The sequence below is a fragment of the Nannospalax galili genome, unplaced genomic scaffold (genome assembly GCF_000622305.1).
Source record: "Nannospalax galili isolate Female #2095 unplaced genomic scaffold, S.galili_v1.0 scaffold1639, whole genome shotgun sequence".
NCBI classification, from domain to species: domain Eukaryota; kingdom Metazoa; phylum Chordata; class Mammalia; order Rodentia; family Spalacidae; genus Nannospalax; species Nannospalax galili.
In genome coordinates, this window is record NW_008343206.1 from 843970 (window position 1) to 868422 (window position 24453).

The following is a 24453-nucleotide window of genomic DNA, read 5'->3' on the forward strand; positions in this document are numbered from 1 at the left end:
TTATTACCACCCACCATCCAGGGCAGCCAGGGTAGACACTCTAGACAGGAAATGAGGCTGAGAACACAAATTACTTACTGGCTCTCTTCCCTTCCCACACCCCTCTGTTCAGTTCTTAAACAGCTCAGGTGCACCTGCCTAGGGATAGCACTGCTCATAGTGGGCTGGGCCTTCCAACATCAATCAGCAGTTAAGAAAATGCCTAGCAGGCCAGTCTGAACTGGTTCTTCCTAGGTGACTGTAGTTTGTAAAGTTGACAAAAACTAAGCAGTACAACCTAGTTGATATTCTCCTCATCCTCTGGGCCAAACCTGAAGACTTCATCAGTAGGGCTCCCTGGGGACCATGGAGGGGGAGGAGCAGCTCCCAGGACCCTAGCCTCTCCACTTTCCTGCTGGTTCTTAAAACTTTGAACAGAGAAGGACACTTTCCCTATGGGGCAGTCAACTGGTAGTCACTGAGCACCAAAGAGCTTTTGGAGATAGGGTTTCACTATACAGCCCTGGCTGACCTGAAACTCGCCATGTAGACCAGACTGGCCTTGATCTCACAGCTGCCTGCCTCTACCTCTGGAGTGTTGGGATTAAAGGTGTGCGCCACCATGCCCAGCACTCCAAGGATCTCAATTTTGAACTATTGTGTCATAGTTTACCTGTAACCCCCTTGGCTGGCAAGCTTCCTGGGCTTCATCTGTGCTCTGCCTGGCTGGTAGCTTTTTTGAGGGTTAGTTTGTATGTTTGTCTTAGCTTCTCGCTTGGATACCCAAGACTAACACAGACTTGTGTCTGCTAGTTCCTGGATGCTCAAGTGATGTCACAATAAAAGTCACTCCAGGCCCACATGGGAGTCTGCAAGGATTCTTTTTGTTTAAAAGGGGGAAGATGCCAGGCACGGTGGTGCACGCCTTTAATCTCAGCACTCAGGAGGCAGAGTAATCCTAGTGTTCGGGAGGCAGAGGCAAGCGATCTTTGTGAGTTTGAGGCCAGCCTGATCTACATAGAGAGTTCCAGGCCAGCTGGGGCTACAGGGAGATCCTGTCTCGAAAAGACAAAAAAGGGGGTGTCCTTGACTGTGCAGAGATGGGCACCTGCTCTCCTGTCAACTCCCCACTGTCTCCAGGGATAGGGAACTTACCACCAGAAGCACAGTATGCACACGGTAGGCTGTACAGGATCAGTTGTTCTCTCCTCTCCCTTGAAGGTACATCAGGTCTCTAGTGGGCACCACTATGTGCTGAGATCTACTCTTGGTGGGTGCTGGCTGTGAGTAGACTGGGGCCCTTACATGGTGGGGGTGACAGGTGTCATCTCCAAATGACCTCATCAGTGCTGAGGATGTGGGGAATTTCCCGGATGCTTGACGGATCGTGTAGCACTTTCCTCCAAACTGAAACGTTCCATCCCAGAACAGAGCTTTGATGACTCAGGAAGTCTTGAGGAAGTCCCTAAAACTTACTCGATACACAAGATCCTCCCTCCCCAAGGGTATATGAGCAGTGATAGCTGAGAAGAGACATTTCCCACCTGTTGAGCTGCCTGCCAGTGGGTCAGAGAGCTCTGCAGTTACAACTGTCCATCACCCAAGCAGGGGTGGGCTTCCAGTGAATGGCTACCTTTGAGTCATCCTTTACCTGTGTTGCTAAAATTCCTGCCCTGGGGGAGATCTAAACAAAATCCCTTCTCCCCCAAGGTCCTAACAAGCCAAGGTACGATTCTACCTAGGTTCACAAATGAGCTTATTGGGCCTACTTACAGAGCATAGATGGGGGGTTCCTAAGGCCACACTGGGAAGTCTTCACCCAGCCTGGATGATGGCTTCCCCATAGCCGCATAGGTGGAGCCCCAACTCTTTCCCCAGTCTCTCCCAGTCTATGTACTCTGGCCCCTCCCTAAGGCCGTGTGCAATTAAAGCAGACCCGCATACGACAGACTGAGGGGCCTGGCTGGATGCTCAGGTGAGGGTCCCGTGACCCTCCCCACCCCTCCTTCAATGAGGGACATCAGTAGTCAACAGGCCCAGCTGGGATGTTCTTTAGGAAGAGGGCGTAGCTGAAATCCTGAAGATGGCAGTCTGGCTCAGAGGACAGCCCTGTGTAACATCCTGTAAGTGACCCCCTCACCCATACTCCTGTAAGAAACTCCAACAAACTCACTGGTTCAACAGTTGGACTTTCTCTACTATCGTTACTTTGGTCTGGTGTCGGTTCCCTGTCTGGGGTGAATAGATGTTTGTGTTGCTTCTCCCCCGGAAAATGTCACAATAGGCATGGATGTGCACTGTGGGGTCTCAGAGGAGCTAAGATAGATCTAGACCCTGACAGGTAAAAAGCCTGGGGAACTGGGAGAACCATTCCAGGGCCAGGCACAGACAGAAAGCCCTTGGACCAGGCGTAGATGGAGGTGGGCTAGACAGGTCAGGCACAGGTGGAAGGCAGGCGCAGCTGCATGCTATTCTAATTGAAGGGGCCTGGCTGCAGGGCATATGGGGGCCGCCTTGCAGGCCCACACCTGTGAGCACCATGCCTGACGTGCCCTGCCTAGCAGCTTGCCAGCTTGCCCTCATGAGGACTTCAGAGACCCAGGGCCAGCTTTGTAGGGCCTGTGTCAGGTAGGTACCCAGAGGGTGCATCTGAGAAGGGTACCTGCAGTTAGCTCAGCCTGACGGAGCTCCTGCTCGGAGGCACTAGGGACAAAGGCAGGTGGACTGTGTTAGAGGATGAGGGCAGCTCAGGGCGGAATGGGAGGTTCTTCCCTGCCTTGCATCTGGCTGGCTGGGGAAGCTCCCCTTCTTCCAGAGGGCTGGCTGTCCAGAGAAAGGGGGGGCTGCAGAGGGCTGGAAAGGCAGGCCTTTATAGTCTGAGACTTGTCTCAGAATCTTGCCTTTTGTATGACTGAGCTGGTTCCTCAGTTTCCCAATGTGCAGCAGAGGTGTTATAGAGGTTCTCTAGGTGAATGTCCTGTGACAATATGCCCTTGTCACTTGAAGCAGGGCCTGGCCTGCTGGAGACTCACGGTCAAGCTCTGTTTGACCAAGAGACTGCCTGGCCTGGCCCCAGGGCTGGTGACTCACTACCCCACAGCAGTCTTGACTGTGTCTGTGACTGTGGTGGTGGGGGTGGCAGTGGAGAGGTGGGGGGTTGTTACAGAATCCTCTGGGTCTCAATTTCCTGAAGTATTCCTGAAGGCAGGCTGTTTATGCAGAGCTTGCTCAAGCAAGGAGGTTGGCCACTGTCACTTCTGTTTGTAAGCAATTCATATGCAGGTCAGGGAGAAGGTCAGCTGTGTACTTAAAAAGAGAGTTCAGCATCCAAAAACAAACAGAGCAGTATTAGACAAAACCCTTATCATCAGCTCCATAGACACAGGAAATGCAGTGCCCCCCAAAATGCCACACTCCCTTGATAAGAACACTAGTTCACCAAGCCTGGCGTGATGGCACACACCTTCAGTCCCAGCACTCAGGAGGCAGAGGCAGATGAACTCTGTGACTTCAAGGCCAGCCTGATCTACATAGTTATCTCCAGACCAGCTGTGGCTACAGGGAGACACTGTCTCAAAAAGACCCCAAAACAAAAACAAAAAAACCCCAAAACAAAACAAGAAAACACTAGTCACCAGCAAGCCAAGGGAATCTGTTTGTCCCCCAAACCTGATGAAGGACTGAAGGCTATCTATGGAGAGAAACAGACAAGATGGTTTGGGCATTTCTCCAGAAGGCTCTAGCGTGGATGCAATGTGACCAGCCGCCTCACGCTCCTGCCGCCATGACTTCCCACCATGATGGACCCTCAAACCTTGAGCAAACAAACCCCTCTTCCTTAGGTTGTCAGGTATTTTCACATGACAGAGAAAAAACCAGTACCAACAGGAAGGACACAACGCTATTGTCCGAATGCCTCCCCCTTATCCACATACTGAAATCTTTTATTCCATTTTGAAAGGGGGGAGGGAGGGAGGGAGGGAGGGAGGGAGAGAGAGAGAGAGAGAGAGAGAGAGAGAGAGAGAGAAAGAGAGAGAAAGAGAGAGTGCAGTGTGTGTACAGTGAAGGTCAGAGGACAGCTTGTGGAAATCCATTCTGTCCTATCACGTGGGTCCAGGGGATCAAAATCAGGTCAGCAGGTGTGGCAGCAGGTGTCTTTACACACTAAGACATCTCAGCAGCCCTCCTGGTGAAATCTTAACCCCGAAGGGATGGTATTTGGAGGTGGGATCTTTGAGGGTGATCAGGTCATGAGGACAGAAGTCTCAAGAATTGCATTAGCGTCCTCATAGAAGAGACTCCAAAGAGACCCGGTCCCCTTCCATTCAGCATGCAATGACATGGAGGAGCATCTATGGACCAGGAGAGCAGCCCCTGTGGATACCCGCAGGCCAGGACCCCCCTCTTGCACTTCCAGCCTCCACAACTGTAAGAAATAAATTCCTGTTGTTTATAAGTCACCCAGTCTCTGGGAGATGTGTTATGACACCACAAACAGATGAGACATAACTACCTCGATGGCTGGGGCTGTAACTCAGTGGTAGAGCACTTTCCTAACCTGTGTGAGGCTCTAGGTTCAATCCTCAATACTGCCAACAAACAACCCCATCCTTAAAAGAACCCCACAATAGAAAATTACATGTAGAAAATTGATTACATGCAGAAGTCTAAGAAGCCCACTGAGGTGGTCAGGTTTGATTACCAGCTTCACAGGATTTAGAATCAATCTGGGAGAAATAAAAAAAAAACACTTTGGGAAACAAAGACCCGCCCTGAATACAGACACCACCACCCTGTGGACTGGGGTCCCAAACCAAATGAAAAACAGGAAGCCTGGGGCTGGGGAGACGCTCAGCAGATAAGAGCACTGGCTGCTCCTGCAGAGGACCTGGGTTCAGTTCCCAGCACCCACATGGACGCTCACAACCATCTGTGACTCCAGTTCCAGGAGATCTGATGTCCTCTTCTGATTCTGCCGGTACCAGGTATGCACTGGAGACGTACACGCAGGTAAAACATGCATGCACACAGAGTAAAAGTAATCAATCTTGATTTTAAAAGGAGAAAGTGAGCTGAGCACCAGCACACATCCCTCTGCTTCCTGACTGCGGATTCAGTGTGACCAGCCGCCTCACGCTCCTGCCGCCACGCCTTCCCGCCATGATGGACTGTGTCTTCAAACCGTGAGCCAGATAAACCTTCCTCCCTTCAGGTGCCTTTGTTAGGTATTTTATCACAGCAACAAGACAACTAATCTATTCATGAAGCATCTACTTGGGTGAGTAACTATGTTTAACAACATGGCAGGATAGAAAAGATACAGAAGACAATGTCATTTCTTTTTTTATCTTTTTTATTATTATCCGTGTGAGTGTTATGCCTGCATGTGTGTAAGGGCACCCATGTTGTGCAGTACCTGAGGACAGAAGAGGGTGTCCGATCCCCTGGAACTGGAGTTAAGGATGATTGTGAGCTGCCATCTGGTTGCTGGGATTTGAACCTGGGTCTCCTGCAAGGGTAGTCAGTACTCTTAACCACCGAGCCATCTTTCCAGCCCTGACAGTGTTATTTCTATAGACTAGCAGTGAACGATCCAAAATAAAATTTACAAGACAGTCTCACTTCTAATAGCAACATAAAGAACAAACCGCCAAGGAATGAATCTCGCTAAGGAAGTGTAAGATGTAAACTGAGGAGAACCAAGTTTGAACCCTGTGGGGAGGGTTCCCTGTGTCCATGGATCAGGAGACATGGTATCAGGTGGCAATACTTCTGAATCCATCTGTGGAGGCCCCAGTTGGCTTTTTTATTTTCCAGTCTTCATGAGACAGTCTCCCTGGAGCTAGACCAGGCTGGCCTTGAACTCACAGAGCTCCATCTGCCTGTGTTGAGTACTGGAATTAAAAGCCTGTTCCACCACACCTGGCTCCTAGTTGACTTAAAAAAAAAAATCAGATGCCTTTATTTTTGTTCCCTTCGGTAGCAGGTGGGAAACGGCGACGACCCCGGCAGCAGGCTTGATGTCTTTTCCTCATTGAGAAGCCTCTCAGTGTACCTGAAGGGTCTTTTTCCAAAGTGAAGGAGATGATTATTAGCCCCGGTGCTGGGACCTGGAGGACGACAGGGTCAGCACCAGACAAGGTAGTTAGTTGCCTGAACCCTAGTCTGGGGCTAGAACTTCTGTTTGCCTGAGTAAAGGGACATCAGTCCTAGGAGTTCTCCTCATTGTGCCTTCAGGTGGTCAGAGAATTGGTCTTTGAGGGATGGGCGTCATCCCTTGTCTAAGACAGATCCCAGCTGGCTTAGCTAATCCTAAATTCAAGGCTATTTTCTTTTTTAAAAGTTTTAAAAATCTTACTTTTATACACACACACACACACACACACACACACACACACACACGATTGAGTTGGCAGCAAGCTTCTTTACCAACTGAGCCATCTCACCAACCTCTGATCCTAAATTCACAGGAAAGGCAAAAATAACCGAGACACTCTTTAAGAACAAAGTAGAGGATTCCCACTTTCTCCAAACTGTAGTTGTGGAGAGGGTGGTTCTACTGTTGAGTGTGGGAACATGGCTGTAATCCATGTGGAGGGGGAAGGGGGAACTTGACGAGTTCAAGGCCTGGTCTACACGAGACCCAGTTTCAAAAACAGGGTGGTGGGTGGGGGTGGTGAGACGCGGCGTACAGCTAGGCCTGCGGAGCAGTAGAGTAAATGGAACTGAAAATCTAGAAATGGATCTTCAGTCTTCAACAAGAATCGCAAACAACAAGGAAAGAACAGTCTTCCCAACAACAGACAGCACGGGCGTAACCATCCACATGCGATCCACGGTCTGCTGAGCCTACACACCGTACCTCCAAATCACCAACATTAGGGTCAAAATGAGTCCTCCGCCTGAAGGCAAGAGATAAAACTATGAAATTCTGAGGAAAAATATAGGAACATCTTGGTAACCTTGTGTCAAACAACAACTTCCTATGTGTGACACAGAACGCACAAGCAACAAAAGAAATAGATGAACTGGATTTGGCCCAAATGGAAAACATGTCACAGGAGGACACAGACAGCAACCTTCAGAGAGAGAGAGTATTTGTGAATCGTGTTTTCGGATTCAGGGCTAGTGGGTGTGTTTGCTCTTCTCGTTGCTGTGTCAAAAACACCCAAGAAAAGCAACTCGGGGAAGGGAGGATTTATCCTGACTCGTGGTCTGAGGACACAGTTCAGCTTGGAAGGGAAGGCAGGGTGGCAGGACGTGAGGCAGCTGGTCACGTCACATCCACAGCCAGGAAGCAGAGAGAGATGCAGGCTGGTGCTTGCTTCCTCCTTTTTACTCGTTTCCTAGGTCCCAGGCCATGGGGTGGGTAGGGCCCCCTAGGTTGGGTCTTCTCCCTGCTAGACACACCCTGAAGTGTGTCCCCTAGGTAATTCCAGATCCTGTCAGATGTCCAGTCACAGTCTAAAACGCACGAACTGCGGCACCTTGGGGACAGAGTAGACATAAGGACAGGAGACCAGACTAGATGGTGTCTTGGGTTCCCTCACTCTTGCTGTGATACAATAACCCTGACAGAAGCAAGTCAGGACAGCAAAGCTTTGTTTGGCTTACAGTTCCCACCGTAGCAGGGAAGCCACAGTGGAAGGTACCCGAGAACTGGTCTGTTGTGTAGGACTGTCCTCCAACAGGTGCCATCTTCCTGAGCTGTGACCACTTGCCTGAGATCATTAGAGCTGGGCTTCTTGACTCTTCATGCCCCCACCTCCTGAACGGAAGGAGGGGCAGAGAGAGCCGTGGGACTCTGCTCTGAGAATCCAGCCACACCTCCTAACCACGAGTAGCTATTTGGCTCTAAATGCTCATGACCTAGGGAAGGGGTAGAGTTGTAGGCTGGGGAAGATTAGGGGAGAGACTCACCATTTTGTGTGGCCTTAGGTGGGGAACATCCACACTCCTGTAAGTAAGCCCTCATCCATTGCTCTCTAAGTAAGTAAACCCAATAAACTCATTGGTTTCCCAGAATGCACTTTGGTAGAATCAGACCTCCGATGGAGAGACAGGGCTGGAGGGATGGCTCAGCAGTTAAGAGTGCTTGCTGCTGTCAAGAGGACTCAGAGTTCAGTTCCCAGCACCCACAATAGGCAGCTCACACCCACCTCTAACTCTAGTTCCAGTGGATCTGATGTCTTCTGGCTTTTGTGGGCACTATACATACATGGTACACATAAACTCATGCAGGCAAAGGCATGTACCCCTTAAAAACTAAAAGTCCCCACCGGGCATGGTGGCGCACGCCTGTAGTCCCAGCACTAGAGAGGCAAAGGCAGGCGGATCTCTGTGAGTTCAAGGCCAGCCTGGTCTACATAGTGAGTTCCAGGACAGCTGGGGCTACAGGGAGACCCTGCTTACAAAAAAAGACAAAAAAAAAAAAACCCCAAAAAACAAAATTAAAAGTCCCAAGCATTTGGAGAACTCCTGTCAGATTAGATTCTTCATTCATCACTAGTGGGAACATAAAATACTGCAGCTACCCTAGAACATAGACTGGCCATTTCTCCAGATGCTAAATTGCCTCCAGGAACCTTCCAGGGCCAGTGTATAGTCTTAGCTCGGGATCCATTGAGCCATGTGGAAGAATCTGTCCCTGGGTATTTACCAGGGTTTATCTTCACTGTCAATGTGAGGTGGGTTGGAATCAGAATGGGTGTGTCTATGCAGGTATTTCCAGAAACTAAGGAGGGAAGACCCACCCTAAATGAAGGCGGCACCACCCCATGGGCTGGGGTCTCAGGCTGGATAGAGGGGAGGAAGCACTGGGCATGGTGGTGCACGCCTTTAATCCCAGCACTCAGGAGGCAGAGGCAGGCGGATCTCTGTGAGTTCAAGGCCAGCCTGGTCTACATAGTGAGTTCCAGGACAGCTGGGGCTACAGGGAGACCCTGTCTCAAAAAGACCAAAAAAAAAAAAAAAAAGACAAAAAAAGAGGAGGAAGCAAGCTGAGCACCTGAGTGCATCTCTCTCTGCTTCCTGACTGTGGCTGCGAAGTGAGCAGCCACCTCACGCTCCTGCCGCCCTGCCTTCCCGCATGATGGACCATACTCTCCAACTGTGGGCCGGATAAACCTTCCTTCCTTGAGTTGCTTTTGTTAGGTGTTTTGTCACAGCAGTAAGACACATAACTAATACAATTTGTGTTAAAACTGCAAATCCAAGCGTCCTATTAGCAAGAATTGCTCTGACATATTCAGAAAGAGGGAACTGCAAACCGTACTTCCCTATCTGCCACGACACCAGACTCTGCCAAGCAGCAGCTCAGGGACCTCCTCCTGTAAGGGCCTGCCTATCAGGAATGAATGAATTCCAGAGAGCCACTTGTGCCCCCCTCTCTTTGGCTACCAGATTATTAAGACAATGAACCCCAAGAAATTAGAATTTCCCGAGAAATCTGCTGGGAAAAGAAAAGGCTGAAGGGACAGAGATGAACTTGTCTCCTGATGAAAGTTTACACCTTGTCAGAGGACCTTGGAGAAGAGACTTGGAGCTGAGGCAGGGGTGGGCCAAGGACTACCTCTTGACGAGGACTCTCAGCTATGCAGACCTCCTACCTTCTACTTAAACCTTAACCTCATATCAGGACCCTAAAGGTAGACTTGAGGTTACTGGATCCTTTGTTCCTCTTCCCGATATGGCCGCATTGAATAACACTCCTTCCTCTGCTTTTCGTGATTAATTTGGCTCTTTCCTTCCCTACCTTAAAATTATTTTAAATATTTTATTTTATGTGTATGGGTATTTTGCTTGGATGTGTGTCTGCACACCATGTACATACCTGGTCCCTGCAGAGGCCAGCAGAAGGCATCAGATCAGAAGAGACAGTTATTAGTCCCCATGTGGGTGCTGGGAATCGAACCCAGGTCCTCAGCAAGTGCTATTAACCCCTGGGCCATCTCTCTGGCCCCTAATTTGGCTCTTTTAGTGTGTGTGTGTGTGTGTGTGTGTGTGTGTACACGTGCATGCGCACGCGCATGTGTGCACACCCATGCATGCGTGCACCATATATGTGCAGGTGCCCTTGGAGACCAGAAGAGGGCATCAGACCCCTGGACCTGGAGTTACAGGAGGTTGTAAGTCAACTAACATCACTGCTGGGAACCAACTCAGGTCCTCTTCAAAGAGCAGCAAGTGTTCTTAACTGCTGAGCCATCTCTCCAGCCCCTTGGTTATAAATGGCTTACAGGGACAGGCCTGAACTTGACTTGCTTGGACACCAGCAGTGACCCTAAACCCAGTAATACTCTTGGTGTCTTGCAAGTACCCAGACACTCAAAGTACCTGGACTCAGTATCAGTATTGTGAACAGTGCTCCTGGGCTGAAATACCATGTTCTCTGTGACTTGGTAGGTCATAGAAATGGAAGAGGAAGCTACACTTCAGGAAGAAAATACGTCTAAGGAACTTGTGAAGACCGGCCATTGCAACGAACAGCCATCTCTACACCAGCATGTATGAAAACTGTAAAATCACAAAACCTCTGAAACCACCCCAAAAATCTGAATTTGACTTGCAGGAGTTGATAACTGAGGAATCTGGTCTACATATTTATCTATCAATAGATGTGTATATATGTGTGTGTGTGTGTATGTGTGTACATACATAACAGAGAGATTAAAAACACACTCTGCACTAAAAACAGCACATTTGTAGGCATGTCTTATCATGAACAGAAAGTGGAAATGGAGCTGGTGAGATGGCTTAAAGGTTAAGAGTACTTGTGGCTCAATCACAGGACCTGAGGGGGAATCCCAGCACCCACATCAGGTAGCTCACAGCTGCCTGTAAGTCCAGCTCTAAGGAACTGGATGGCCTCTTCTGGCCTCCAGAGGCACCTACACACATATGTACATAGACACAGACACATGCACTCACACGTGAATAAATCTTTTTAAAAAGTGAAGACAACCAAAATGTCCATCAAGTGACAAATGGTTCAACAAGACATTGTCCAGACCATGGAAAGGGAGGGAACTGTGACACATACTGCAGTTCAAATGAACTTTAAAAGTGTACTGAGCCAGGTGTGGTGGCACTGACCTGTCACTCGGAAGACAGAGACGGGAGAGTTACTGCAAGTTCCAGGCCAGCCTAGTCTATACTGAAAGTTCAGTCAAGGCCAGCCAGGGCCGTAAAGTGAGACCCTGTCTCAAAACAAAAACAAAACCTAGAACGTGTTGAATGAAAGAAGGCAGGTGTGAAGGACCTATGTTCTTTGATTCCTTTTATGAGAATATTTAACAGGTAGAAGGCAAGCTAGCTGGGACTTTGGGGGGATGTTAATGATACCTGAGGGGTCCCATCTCTGGGAGGTTGAAAATATCCTGAAAGTAGGCAGTGGTATTGGCCGCATAGGTCTGACGGCTGATAATCACAAACCAGTGGCTGTCCGCAGGCAGCTTTCACAGCAGATGAAGTGTAGGTGCATACAGTGTAAAACACCTCCAAAGCTACCCAAGCTGCCCTTGACTGGAGGCAGCTGGTCCAGGGAAGCCTGGTTAGGCTGAGTAGGAGCGCGGTGTCCTTTGAATTGCTCAGACGTGGGGCGCTCCCCCCTTATTGTCCTTATGTCTGTTTGCTGAGTGTCTTATCTTTAACTGTCTGCTTGACTGTTGCCTGGATTCTCCTGAGAAAGGGATTGAGGGATTTTCCAGATCCATTTGGCCTGTGGGCATGTCTGAGGAGGTTTGTCTTGATTGTTACTTGATGTAGGCCGGCCCATCCCCCCCTGGGTGGCTCCCTTTCCTGGACAGATGGTCTGGACTATATAAGACAGCTGGCTGAGCAGGATTCTGCGAACAAACGGGCAGCATTCCTCCATGGTTTCTGCTTCAATTTCTACTTGAGTTCCTGCCATGATGCCCTTTGACGACGGACAGTGACCTGGAAGGAAAAGCCAAATGACCACCTTCCTCCCTCCGTTGTGTTTCAGCCAGAGTGTTTTTTTTCATAGTCACAGACATAAAACCAAAACAGGGAGTTTTCTCTCATTCCTGGTCACTACATTCAGCAGACCAGGAGCACTCTGGGACTACAGGGGGCAGATAGAAAAGATGAGACATATCAGCAAGTTAGGGAACTTGGGAGGAGCCAGAGGGGATGGGGAAAGAGTGACCTGTGCCCAGCAGCAGGGACTGAGTAGCTGGGCAGGGAGATACCAGGCCAGACTTCATGGGAAGGGCTTTCGAAAGGGCTGGAGTCAGGGTGTTCCAGGATGCAGGAGGCCCTGGGCCTCGGGAGCAGGGAGGAGTGGACTCTAAACTGTGCTCTTAAGTGGAAGGGGGACCTGGGGGGACCTGCAGGAAGGCAGGGAAACCCACAGGGATGACAGGGCAGGCCCAGGCTGAGCTGCCAGTGACCAGCCTGTGGACAGAGACTGTCAAGAGGTCACCAGCAAGGAGGCCCTTCCTGCTTCAGGGACAGCGAGGGACCCAAGCTGGGAAGCCTTCAGAGTTAAGGGAGGGAAAGGGAGCTCAAGGCAGGGGCCGTGTGTGACAGACTGTAAGCGTTGTAGGGTCACCTATGGCCTGGGGTTGTGGGGTTAGGCGGGAGCTCGGAGACTGGGTTGCTGTGCCCAGGTAAACACCCTGCCATGTCCTGGGGGCCCTGAAATGCGGAATGCATTCAGTTCTCTGGCAGATAATGGGGGTCAGGAGGGGTCTCCCTAGGATCTGCAGGGGCCCCAAGCCGCCTGTATCATCCCCTTCAGTCCACTGTTGGAGGACGGGGCAGCAACAATTGTGGAACCCTCAGGGTTGGGGCAGTTGTAGCGGCTGTGGGAAAAATGCTGGCCGGCCTCTGAGGGACGAAATTCTCACTAGGGTGGAATCAAAACAAAGGCCTAGGCCAGAGACCGCAGCTGCCTTGACTGTGGGACCCTCACCTCTTGGGTGTAGCCCCACAGGCATCTGCTGGACACATAGCACTCCGGTCAGTGAGGACCAGCAGAGCCGGATACTGTTTCCACCTCAGGACTCCCAGCAGATAATGGAATCTGGAAATCTGGGCTGAGCCAGCAGGAGGAGGCCCTGTCCCTGAGGAGAGGGTCAGGTAGCGCACTGTCAGGCCTAGGGGTGGAGTCTCAGCCTGCCCTCGTGGGCTGTGGGTAAGATCCCAGGGGTGCTTTGCTGGAGTGGGGCCTGGACCACCTTCGCCATCTACCCAGGAGTTCCTTGTTTAATACTGGAGGAAATAACTCATTAAGACCCCATTTCTGAAGGAAGGAGCTGCTCTAGGGAGTGACCAAGGCTGGCTGTGATAGATATCCCGGTGTTTCCAACTCTGTGGAGGGTAAATCTAGGGAGGCCCAGCAACCTCTGACTGACCCCCATCTCTTCTCCATCACCATGGGATTTAGAGGGTCCAGTGGGGACGTCCTGGGTGACTCAGCTCCTGCCTCTCTGCAGTGACCAAGCTCACATGGGGCTGGTGACCACCTTTGGTCAGAGTCAACCTGCTCGAGACATGGCCCTAGCCTCTCTGTTCCCGGCCTGTGTTGTTGGGAACTCAAAGGGCACCCCAAGACCTCAGAATCTTCACTCTGGCCTAGGGACTCTTCCTGGTCTGTGCCCCTTGTTCTCCAGTCCTAACCAGGGGCTCTTGGGAGTAATTCACTTGGACAAGCTGTACAGTTGGGTGTCGCCTGACAATTTCCACATGACCACACTTCCACATGACCACACCACACAGAGGAAGTCTGCATCTCCAAGAGGACCCTGAGATTCCCACAGAAGGGCCGTCAATGGAGACATCAAGTGGGCAGTGCCTCGGAAAAGAAGGCTTAGATTTGAGTGTGACCCCTATTCATTCTCAGATGGACCCAGAGAAGCCAAGAGGTCACTGGACCTGGGGTGGAGAACCCTCTGCAGGGTGGAGTAGTCTAGAGGGGAGGAGGGTGGGTCTACTCAGCAGAGAGCTGTACAGGGCCGAAGGCAGGTCTTTCAAAGCAAGGAAGCTTGTGTGGGGCTGGGAATACTCTGGGCCACCAGGAAGGGTGGATGCTGTGGGAGAAAGTTCCTGAATCTTTAACTGTCACTGCTTCCCATTTCTGTGGAGGCCTCAGGAATGAGTGAATGTCCAGACCAGCCTGCAGAGGCTGTGGAAGAAGGAAGTGGGAAGGAAGGTGTTCAGGAGAGAGTAGCTGGGAGGATGGAGCTGGGCCTTCGTGCCAGTCCCTGGGTGGGTCGGGGACGGCTGGGTTCAGTTCTTGAGAATAAGGGAAGTGATTAGCTTTCAGCTTTGCCTGCTATTGATCCTTTACGGTGGAACTTCACTCTGGCTCCAGATCAATACTAAATAATTAAAAGAGAAAAAATATTAAATAGGTCCAAGAGTTATACCAGACAAGGCAGTCAGAAGACCCCACAAAGAATCTGACTTGTCCCCTAGGACGGGGACTGGGAAGGCTGTGGTGAAGATGGAGCTGAAGGGGGCTGTTTGGAGCCCAGGTGGAAGAGGAGGCTGTGTGGAAGAGGGCCCATGACAGGGTTCTTGACACAGCCCAGGTCATTGCTGGGAGGGTAAAGGAAAGAGGTACAGGGCCTGCCAGAGAAGGGATCAAGGGGAGGGGCTGAGCCCCAAGTGTGGGGTAGACTGCGGCTCCAGCAAGGACCCAGGGCTCCACCTTCTGTCCTCCGCCCCCCCCCCGGCATGCCAAGAATACTTGCTGCCCCCACGGTTCAAGTCAAAGACCAACTGTTCACTAGGCTGGTCCTGGCGAGGCCAGTCAGTGCTGCGGGTCAGCTTCCACGGGACACATACCCTACTGAGTCCCCGAGGCCATTCCCAGGTGGGGATGCCAAGGGCAGGGCACGGTGTCCGGTGGGGCTGGGGTCTTCTCCATCTTAGTCTTGAGCTCAGTACTCAGACTGCACAGGTGTTGGGATGGGAAGAGCCCACGGTATGGATGGAGCCTTCCTAGAGGACTGCAGGGCTCTGTGGGCATCTGTCTCTCTGGCCAGGTCAGAGGTCTCTGTTTCTTTTTGTTCCATGAAGGAAGCCCAGGATCCTTGCTCCCCTGTTACATCTCCCGGGTCACAGCTCATCAGGGAGCCCAAGGCAGGATCTCAGGGCAGGAACCTGGAGGCAGGAGCTGGAGCACAGGCCATGGAGGAATGCTGCTTACTGGCTTGCTCCCCTGGCCTGTGTGCAACCCGCTTTCTCACACAGTACAAGACCACCCACAGTGGTCTGGTCCCTCCCACATCACACAACGATCAAAAAGACGCCCCACAGACGTGGCCACAGGCCTGTCCAATGGAGGCAATTCCCCAGTTGAGGCACTCCCTCAACCCAGGTGTGTCAGGTTGACACTAAAGCTCCCCAGCACAGGGCCTCTTGGCACGTCCGCCCACTTCCCTGCTGGCTGATCCTGTGGTAGGAGAGTGATGCTATGGCTTGACCTGCGTCTCCTCAATTCCTCTTATAGTCTGGGATGGTTGATCTTGATGGGCTCAGGAGATAGAACTCTGGGCATGTCTGTAAGGGGCTGTTTGCAGAGAGGCCCAACTGGGGAGGGAAGCCCCCCCCCTGGATTTTGGGTGGCTCCGTCCCATAGGCTGTGGTCCCAAACTGATTAAAAAGGAGAAAGTGAGCTGAGCACCAGCAAGCATATCCCTCTTCTTCCTGACCGTGGATGTGACACCACCTGCCTCACACTCCTGCCGCCGTGCCTTCCCTGCCGTGATGGACAGCACCCGCCGACTGTGAGGCAGATAAACCTTCCTTTCTTCCACTGCTTTGAGTATTTTGTTGGACAAGAAGAATTAATACAGTGTCTGAACAGTGTAGGAGGCTGAGATAAGTGCGTAAGCAACCAGGGCCCGAGTAGTGAGTGCTCCGGGGGAGAGGCCAATGAGAGGGAGGAGCGGAATAGCTTTCCGAGACCTCCTTGATGACCAAGGGTGCTTGTAGAGCTGAGCCACCCTTTAGAGACACCAACTGAGGTGAAGGTGTTTGTCCCCCTGGAAGTCATTGGAGAGGCACAGGTGACCCCAGGTGTGTGTGTGTGGAAACTCAAATGAGGCAACTCCTTGGAATTGAGTGCATTTCCCGGGGAGGGACACCGGCTGGGAGCTGGGGCAGCCACTCCAGTAAGGATGCTCAGGCGTACGTACACAGCCACCCACTCCACGTCACCGCCTGTAATGGAAGAGGGTAGTTATACACGCCAGCTAGGACCATGTGGCCAGCAATGTGTCTCAGTTTCCCAGTAAAGACTTTAGAAAGACCATGGTTCCACGTAACAGATTCAACTGTGTGGTGTGTTTCGAGCAACCCCTGAATCCTTCCCCAAAAGAGGAAGTAAGATTCTTAAGTGGTGTTTGCTCTCCCCCTGACATCCCATAACTCAAAGGCTATAATACAAAATGAATGTATTCTGCTATAAAGATAGCACCTCTTATGTCACATGATCTTGGAATGAGATGGGAAAGACACAGGAAGGAAACACATGCTCCTGCACGTGTGACTATGCAGAAGACACATTGTAAAAGGAGGACGTGCCCATGGCCTCTGCAGACCTTGTGTATGTCACTGGTCATGTGGTCGTAGCTGGCATGCGGAAATACCTTCTTGTATACCATTCGGTGTCCCCTTTGCCCTCAGTCAGCATCTTGACTGGTTTTAGTTCCTTACCTTGCAGGTGACCCACACCTTACCCTGGCCTGCTGTGGATCATTGTGGACCCACTGACCTTAACCCCAGGCCAGGTGACGTTAGGGACAACCTGAGGGGCCTGCACTGCAGCTCTCTCCTGGTATTCAGGGCCGAGCATCCGCCGGCCCCTAAGTCCTCCTATGATCGAGGCTTCCAGATGGACCAGGGGGACGTCTTAGCTCCCAGTTCAATGCGGTGTTTGTTGTGCCTTCGGGCAGAAGCACTCCCCACTCTGAAACAAGTCTAGGCCGGCAGATCATAAGGTCATTGGACTAGAATGCTGTTTGCTTGTGGGTCACCAGGGGTGGGGGAGTACCATTTCCATTTTACACCTTCACTCCTGGACCCGTGAATCTTGGCTGTGAGGGAAACAGTACAATACTCTGGGTGTCGGCAGAGCATCGACAGCCTTTGGAGAACAGTGCTCCAGCCCTGCAAGACACTGCCATCCGGTCGGCACTGAACCTGTATATTCATGTTGGCATTATAACTGTATCTTCAAACTGTCAACCAGCTGCTTCAGGGTTGATGGGACATGATTAGACCAGTGATCACATGGATGTAGCTTAGTGCCACGCTGCTGGGAAGTGCATACCTGACCAGAGGCTATGTTGCCTTGCTGTGGTTTAATGGTCTGTGATCTCCCAACACAGTGATGTGAAGGTGGCCCTTTGGGGATTAGGTCACAAGGGAAGAGCCCTAACAAGGAGGAACAGGCCCTTGAGGAACAGAGGTCAGAACAGATACCTTGACCTTGGACTTCTCATGCCCCAGAAACCCAAGAGACAAATTTCTGTCATCTTTAGATCACTAGTTTAGGGCTTGGGAGATGGCTTGGTCAGTAAAGTGCTTGTCTTCTAAGCACGAGGCCCTGCCTGAGTTCTATCCCCAGAACACACATAAAAATCTGGGCATGGTGGCACGCACTTGTAATTCTGATGCCAAGGAGGCACAGACAGGTGGATCCCTATGGCTTGCTGGTCAGCCAGCCTAGCTGACTGGGTGAGCTCGGGGCTACCAATAGACCTTGTCTCGAAGAAAAACATACACAGCACACATATAAATACACATACACATGAACATGCACACACACACACACAGATTTACCCATCTAAGATGTATTATTATAGCTGCCTGAACAGACTAAGGTCTGTTCGAAATGTCATGATGGATAAAGCTGTTGCAAGTCTGTGGATGGTAATTTGGGAGCTGTTGCAGGAGGGGACGGCAAACCCATATCCAGAGCGCATGTCTCCCCATGTAGCTGCTGATCCATCCATGATAGGAACAGCCCAGCGTATTCAACCTGCCCCCAGGTGCCTGGCTGGTCCCCATGGAATGATGCCACACTAGGGGGTTTTGTGTTGACCTCTGCTGTGAGCGGATTGGGACTCAGTAGTGGTCACATCCAACTGAAGTTGGTGAGTGGGCATCCATGCTGCTGAGCCCACGCATAGCCTCCAGCCCTCCCTCCGTGGCTACTTTGCTCATGGCCAGCAGGATCTTGACTGACAGGCTGGAAGAAGAGGCTATTGTTATCCGCAGGATGGGGCGCTCTGTCCACTTGACCTCCTTTCCTGGGGTTACTCCTGATGAGCATGACCTCATGGCATGAGTCTCATAGCCCAGACTGGCCTCAAACTCACTATATAGCCAAGGATGACCTTGGCCTTCAGATCCATCTGCCTCCACCTCCAAAGTACTGGGATTACAGGTGTGCACCATCACTCCCGTTTGCACAGTGCTGAGGACTGACCTCAGAGCTTAATACATGCTAGACACACACTTTACCAACTGTGCTGGTTAGTTTTTATTGTCAACTCGACACAACCTAGAGTCACCTGGGAAGAGGGAAACCCAAAGGAAGAACTTCCTCCGTCAGACTGGCCTGAACCCATGTCTGTGAGAGATTGTTTTGACTGATGCTCGGTGATTGGTGTGGGAGGGCCTAGCCCATGGTGGGCAGTGTTATTCCTGGGCTGGTGGACCTGGGCTGTATAAAAAGCTAGTTGGGCATGAGCCAGAGAGCAGCCAGCAAACAGCCTTCCTCCATGGCTCTGCCTCCAGGTTCCTGCCTTGAGTTCCTGCCCTGATTTCCTTTAGTGACAGACTGAGTCTTGGAAGTGTGACTGGAAATAAACCCTGGCCTGCTCTAAGTTGCTTTGGGTCATGGTGTTCATCACAGCAACAGAAAAAACACTAGGAGGACAACTGAGCTACATCCCGGCTCATTTCTTTTTACTTTAAATATTTTATTTGTTATTTTTATTTTATGTATATGAGTCTAATGCCTTCATGTGTGTAAGTGCACCCTTGTGCAATGCCTGTAGAAGTCAGGCACAGGTCATCTCATCCTCTGCCCACTGGTTCTAGGGAACTCTTCATGAGGCCACAGGTGCCCACTGGGAGAGAAGAGCAGTACATCGGGAGAGGGGACTGGACTGAGTTAGAATAGCGACTCAGTGGTACCTGAGCCAGTTCCTCCTGGTCCTCGTGCCTCCAAGACTGCTCAGGCCCCGTCTTGCAGCCTGCTTCCATCTGATGATGGATTGCTGCTGATTCTCATTAGGGAAGTGGTTATCTGCAGATGCGGGCAAGGCCTCATGCCACAATCCTTCAGGCCACACATTATTCCCTTGTGGGGCCAGTCAAAGCCTCCATACAACCTGTCCTCTACCACTGCTGTCCCAGCACTAGGGGAGCCCCTGGGTTATCTGGTCCTCACAGAAGAGGACCTGGACCTGTTGTGGGCCCTCCTCCTGGTCTGAGCCTTACACCAAACTAGAGGTCATTTGTACAGCTTGGCAGAAGCCTGAGTAATAAACACAAATGAATATATGGCCAGCAAAGTCTGACCAGGCCCACAAGACGCTGCTTGTAGGAGGGGCCTTGGGCATCAACTTATCTTTTCCTGGAAGGGATGTTTCTTCAGGCCCCATGTCACTGGAAGCCTAGATACCTTACCAAGAGAGAGAAGGCCTTGAAATTCAGTTGAATACACTTCCCACCCAGGCACACCAAGAAGTCGAGTAGTCGCTACTCTGACTCAGTCCAGTCGACATAATGACACCAGTGCAGTGAGCCAGCAGCGACAGCTGGAAGAACAGAAAGGCCACCAAGGTCCCTGTGAAATGAACTGTGATACAGGACTGGGGAGCGGAGGAGGGACTGTGACGGTGTACCGCTGGCCTTGCCGGGTGAAAGCTCACTGACTCTGGTGGGCCTTCTGGATGGAAAGTCTAGAGACAGGCATTTGCTAGTCCGTATCTGCACACCAGCCACCAGGGGACCTGCTCCCGAGTTCAAGCCAGGAAACTACAGACAGTACAGAGGCTGTGCTTGGAGTTGCCGTTTAGGACAGGCCGTGACAGGTCCACGGTCATTCTTAAGGGTCTTCCTGTCAACTGTTCAAGTCCAAAGGAGAAGAGAGAGAAAGAGAAAGAGAGAAAGGAGGGAGAGAGAGAGAGGAGAGAGAGAGAGAGAGAGAGAGAGAGAGAGAGAGAGAATGGGAGTCAGCACTCACTGAGTTGTTTTTAAAATTTTAAAATTTTATGTGTATGAGTGTCATGCCTGCATGTATGTAAGTGTACCCATGTTGTGCAATGCCCCCGGAACCTGGGTCCTCTGCAAGAGCAGCCAGTGCTCTTAACTGCTGAGCCATCTCTCCAATCCCACTCTGAGTTTTTAAAAATTAATTAATTAGTAGCTGGGTGTGTGGCGCACACCTTTAATCCCAGCACTCAGGAGGCAGAGGCAGGTGGATCTCTGTGAGGTCAAGGCCAGCTTGGTTTACACAATGTGTTCCAGACCAACTGAGGTGATATAGGGAAGCTCTGTTTAAAAAATATTTATTTATTTATTAGTTTATTTATTTAGCTGGTGTGTGTGTGTGTGTGTGTGTGTACGCACATGCCACGGAGTACACATGGAGATCAGACGACAGCTTTCTGGAGTCTGTTCTCTCCCTCCACCATATGGGTCCTGGGGCTGAACTCAGGTCATTGGGCTTGGTGACAGGAGCCTTTACCTGCAGATAGCCCAACAGCCCTAGTTTTGTGTTTCTAAGACAGGGGCCTGGAACTTGCTATGAAGAACAGGGTAACCCTCAGTTTGTGGTGATCCTCCTGCCTCTGCCCCCTGAGTGCAGGGATTACAGGCCCGTGCCACCATGTCTGGCCCTCCCTGTGTCTTTCAGTTCCACTCATCCCTGAATTCCCTCCAGGGGTATCCTCACACTTGTTTTACTATTTCCCAGATCGAGGTGGTTCTAGCCTAGGAATTCCACTTGGCCTTTGTCACTGTAGCAACCCCATTGCACAGGTCAGGGAGCCAACAGAAGGATCCTGTCACCTGCTAAGCATATCTGTTTCTATTGTGTTTTCTTAAACTAGGGAAATAACCACAGGATGGAACTGGGGACCTGTGAGCTCACAGTGAGACGGATCAGACCTGAAACTCCATGGATCTTCTGTAAGTCCTGATTCTGATTGTGGGGCCACTATGAGGTTTGGGTCTCCTGGAATCAGGGTCAAGTCGGAGCGAGTGCCCTGTAGTCACAGACCTCTGCCCACTTCCTGTTCTCCAGTGCAGTGTCCCTATGCCCCTTGGGGGGAAGGTGGAGGGAAAGACATCTTTTAGATACCGACTCTCTGCAGTGGACTTGGCCTCCCTTTCATGCAGTTCTGGTCTGTGAACTGGCTCAGGTCTGGGGATTGCGTGAGTCTGTAACTCTGTTTTCAAGACTCAAGTCGCACATTTTCTCACTGATCCTGGAAGTTTTCCACTTAGGAAGATGAAGCAAGGATTTAATAGGCATTCTATCTCCGTCCCTGTGGCTAACCATGATCCGTTAGCCAGCATGAGTCCGGATGAGCTACAGTGCTCAGACAGCAGCTTCGTCTCTGCCGTCCATTATGATGGCCGCTGTCGCCTCGTCAGTGCTGAGCGGTGCCACGCCGTGGCCCCTGTGACCCTGGGCTGCAGTGACTCAAACTCAATCTGAGTTTTCCAGTTGAGTGATGCGGTTCCCACTGTGAAGCGTGATCTATAGAAATGAGCCATCGCAGGGCACTGCAAGGACACTGCCCTGCACGCTAGTCTATGTCTCATGGTCATGATGAAAGTCAACCCACCCAGTGTGGGCAAGCAAGTTTAACATGTTGAATCCATTCAAAATATTCAACTTCCTATGCCTTTCACCACCCCCCATGTTAATCCAGTGCAGGCCTCCTGTTTCCAAATACTTCGCCATGGGCCACACTGTGATCCACCAAGGAACAGTCGAACTAGCTAGCTAACTAACGATGAACGAACGAACGAACTAACTAACTAACTAACTAACTAACTAACTAACTAACAACTAACCAACCAACCAACCTGTGGTTCCTTGGGCATATCGTTGGATCCTGCCACTGTGTTCAATGCACCCATGCCAATAAATTCGGCCTGATCCAATGTTATGTTCATTCTTTCCCGTCTCGCCGCCTCCTTCGTGTCTATTCACACACGCGTTCAATCAATTTCTTTTTCACTTCGTTTCTGCTTTGAAAAAAGTGGGGGGACTCAAGTAGTTACTCTAGAATGTAGCACACCTCCTTGTGGGTCCCAGACTACTGCTCACTGGTAAGGGCCACTGGGACTCAAGTCTGCTTACAAGTCAGGAAACAGTTGTGTTGGTCAGTTTTTATCGCCGACTTGACACAAACCTAGAGTCATCTGGGAAGAGGGGACTTCAACTGAAGACTTTCCTCCATCAGATTGGCCTGTGGCCATGTCTGTGAGAGACTGTTTTTTTTTTATATTTATTTATTTGTTTGTTTGTTTGTTTGTTTGGTCTTTTTGAGACAGGGTCTCCCTGTAGCCCCAGCTGTCTTAGAACTCACTGTGTATTCCAGGCTGGCTTTGAACTCACAGAGATCTACCTGCCTCTGCCTCCCGAGTGTTGTTTATTTATTTCTTTTTATGTGTACGAGTGTTTCACCTGCATGTATGTAAGTGTACCCATGTTTCATGGAGGACAGAAGAAGGCATTAGATCCCCTGGAACTGTGTTATGGGCAGCTGTTGGCCACCATATATGGGTGCCGGGAACCAAACCCAAGTCGTCTGCAAGAGCACCCAGTGCTCTTAACTGCAGAGTCATCTGTCCAAACCCTGTAAGGGATTGTTGTGATCGGTGATTGATGTGAGAGCCCAGCTGACTGTGGGTGGCACTATCCCTAGGAAGATGGACCAGGACTGAGTAAGAAAGCTAAGATGAGCCAGAGAGTAAATCAGTGAGCAGAGTTCCTCTGTGGTCTCTGCCTCAGTTCCTGTCTTCCCCACCTTGACTTCCTGCCCTGGCTTCCCTTGGTGGTGGGCTGTGATCTGGAAGTATAAACAGGGCCTTACAGACTTGATCCCCCCACCATGTGGACAGAGAGGCTCAGACTATGGGGTGGGAACCATTTCTGCTGCCAGGGAAGGCTCCTCAGAGCGTAGGGTCTCACTGTCCCCAGCTTTTTGAGGGTCTTCCCACGTGTCCACATCCTAGCTTTCAGGACCCTTTCTTTTGGTCAGTGCTCTCCCTCTAACATTGGATCTGCCTTGCCTTCGGATCCAGTAAATCTACAATGAGTTTTTGTGTTTGATTTTCATCACACTCTGCCCTACGTCTACAGAAGATGAGGGTGTCCTTCATGACAGAGCCACGAGCTCTTGGGTCATCTGTGTGGTGACTGACAGGAATTGCAAACCCTGAGCTCCTCTTCTGTCACCTTGTCCAGCAACATTAGGAGTGACCAACTGCTGTCACTCCATTTCTTAGTTCTACAGAAATGATCAGAAGTATTGTGTGCAGAGTTCCTTAGCTCCTAGCTTCTTAGTTCTGACAATAGAGTCATTAGTGTTTCTAGATCTAAGGAGATTAGTCCAAAAATTCCAGCAAATCACTCTAGGCATCAAAATATGTATTAGTCATGGTTCTCTAGAGAACCATGTATATATTTAGTAGAATACACATACCTACATGTCTATCTATCATCTATAAGTCTCTTCATTCACCTATGAATCATCTATCTATCTATCCATCCACCCATCCACCCACCTATCCACCTATCCCCCCATCCACTGAACCACCCATCCATTCACCCACCCACTTGACCATTCATCCATCCATCCATCCACCCACCCATCCACCCATCCATCCATCCATCCACCCATCCATCCATCAACCCATCCATCCATCCACCCACCCATCCATCCATCCACCCACCCATCCATCAATCCACCTACCCATCCGTCCATCCATCTACCCATCCACCACCCATTCATGCATGCATCCACCCATCCACCCACCCATCCATCCATCCATCAACCCATCCATCCATCCATCCATCCACCCACCCATCCATCAATCCACCTACCCATCCGTCCATCCATCTACCCATCCACCACCCATCCATCCATCCATCCATCCATCCATCCACCCACCCATCCATCTATCCATCCATCCATCCATCCACCCATCCACCCACCCATCCATCCATCCATCCACCCATCCATTCACCCACCCACTTGACCATTCATCCATCCATCCATCCATCCATCCATTCACCCACCCATCCACCCATCCATCCATCCACCCATCCATCCATCAACCCATCCATCCATCCATCCATCCACCCACCCATCCATCAATCCACCTACCCATCTGTCCATCCATCTACCCATCCACCACCCATTCATGCATGCATCCATCCATCCACCCATCCACCCATCCATCCAT

General features: G+C 50.8%; 1 long non-coding RNA gene across 2 annotated transcripts in view; it reads left to right on the plus strand.

The window, feature by feature from the left end:
* The window catches only part of LOC103738981, a 42372-nt gene that overhangs the window by 11514 nt on the left and 6405 nt on the right, over positions 1 to 24453 (plus strand). The window contains exons 3-4 of one of the 2 annotated variants that reach the window (XR_607470.3): positions 21081 to 21159; positions 21914 to 22008. This is a non-coding gene — a long non-coding RNA (uncharacterized LOC103738981). Of the gene's footprint in view, positions 1 to 21080; positions 21160 to 21913; positions 22009 to 24453 lie in introns of those variants that run through there. The other variant, XR_001872574.2, reaches the window with a different exon arrangement.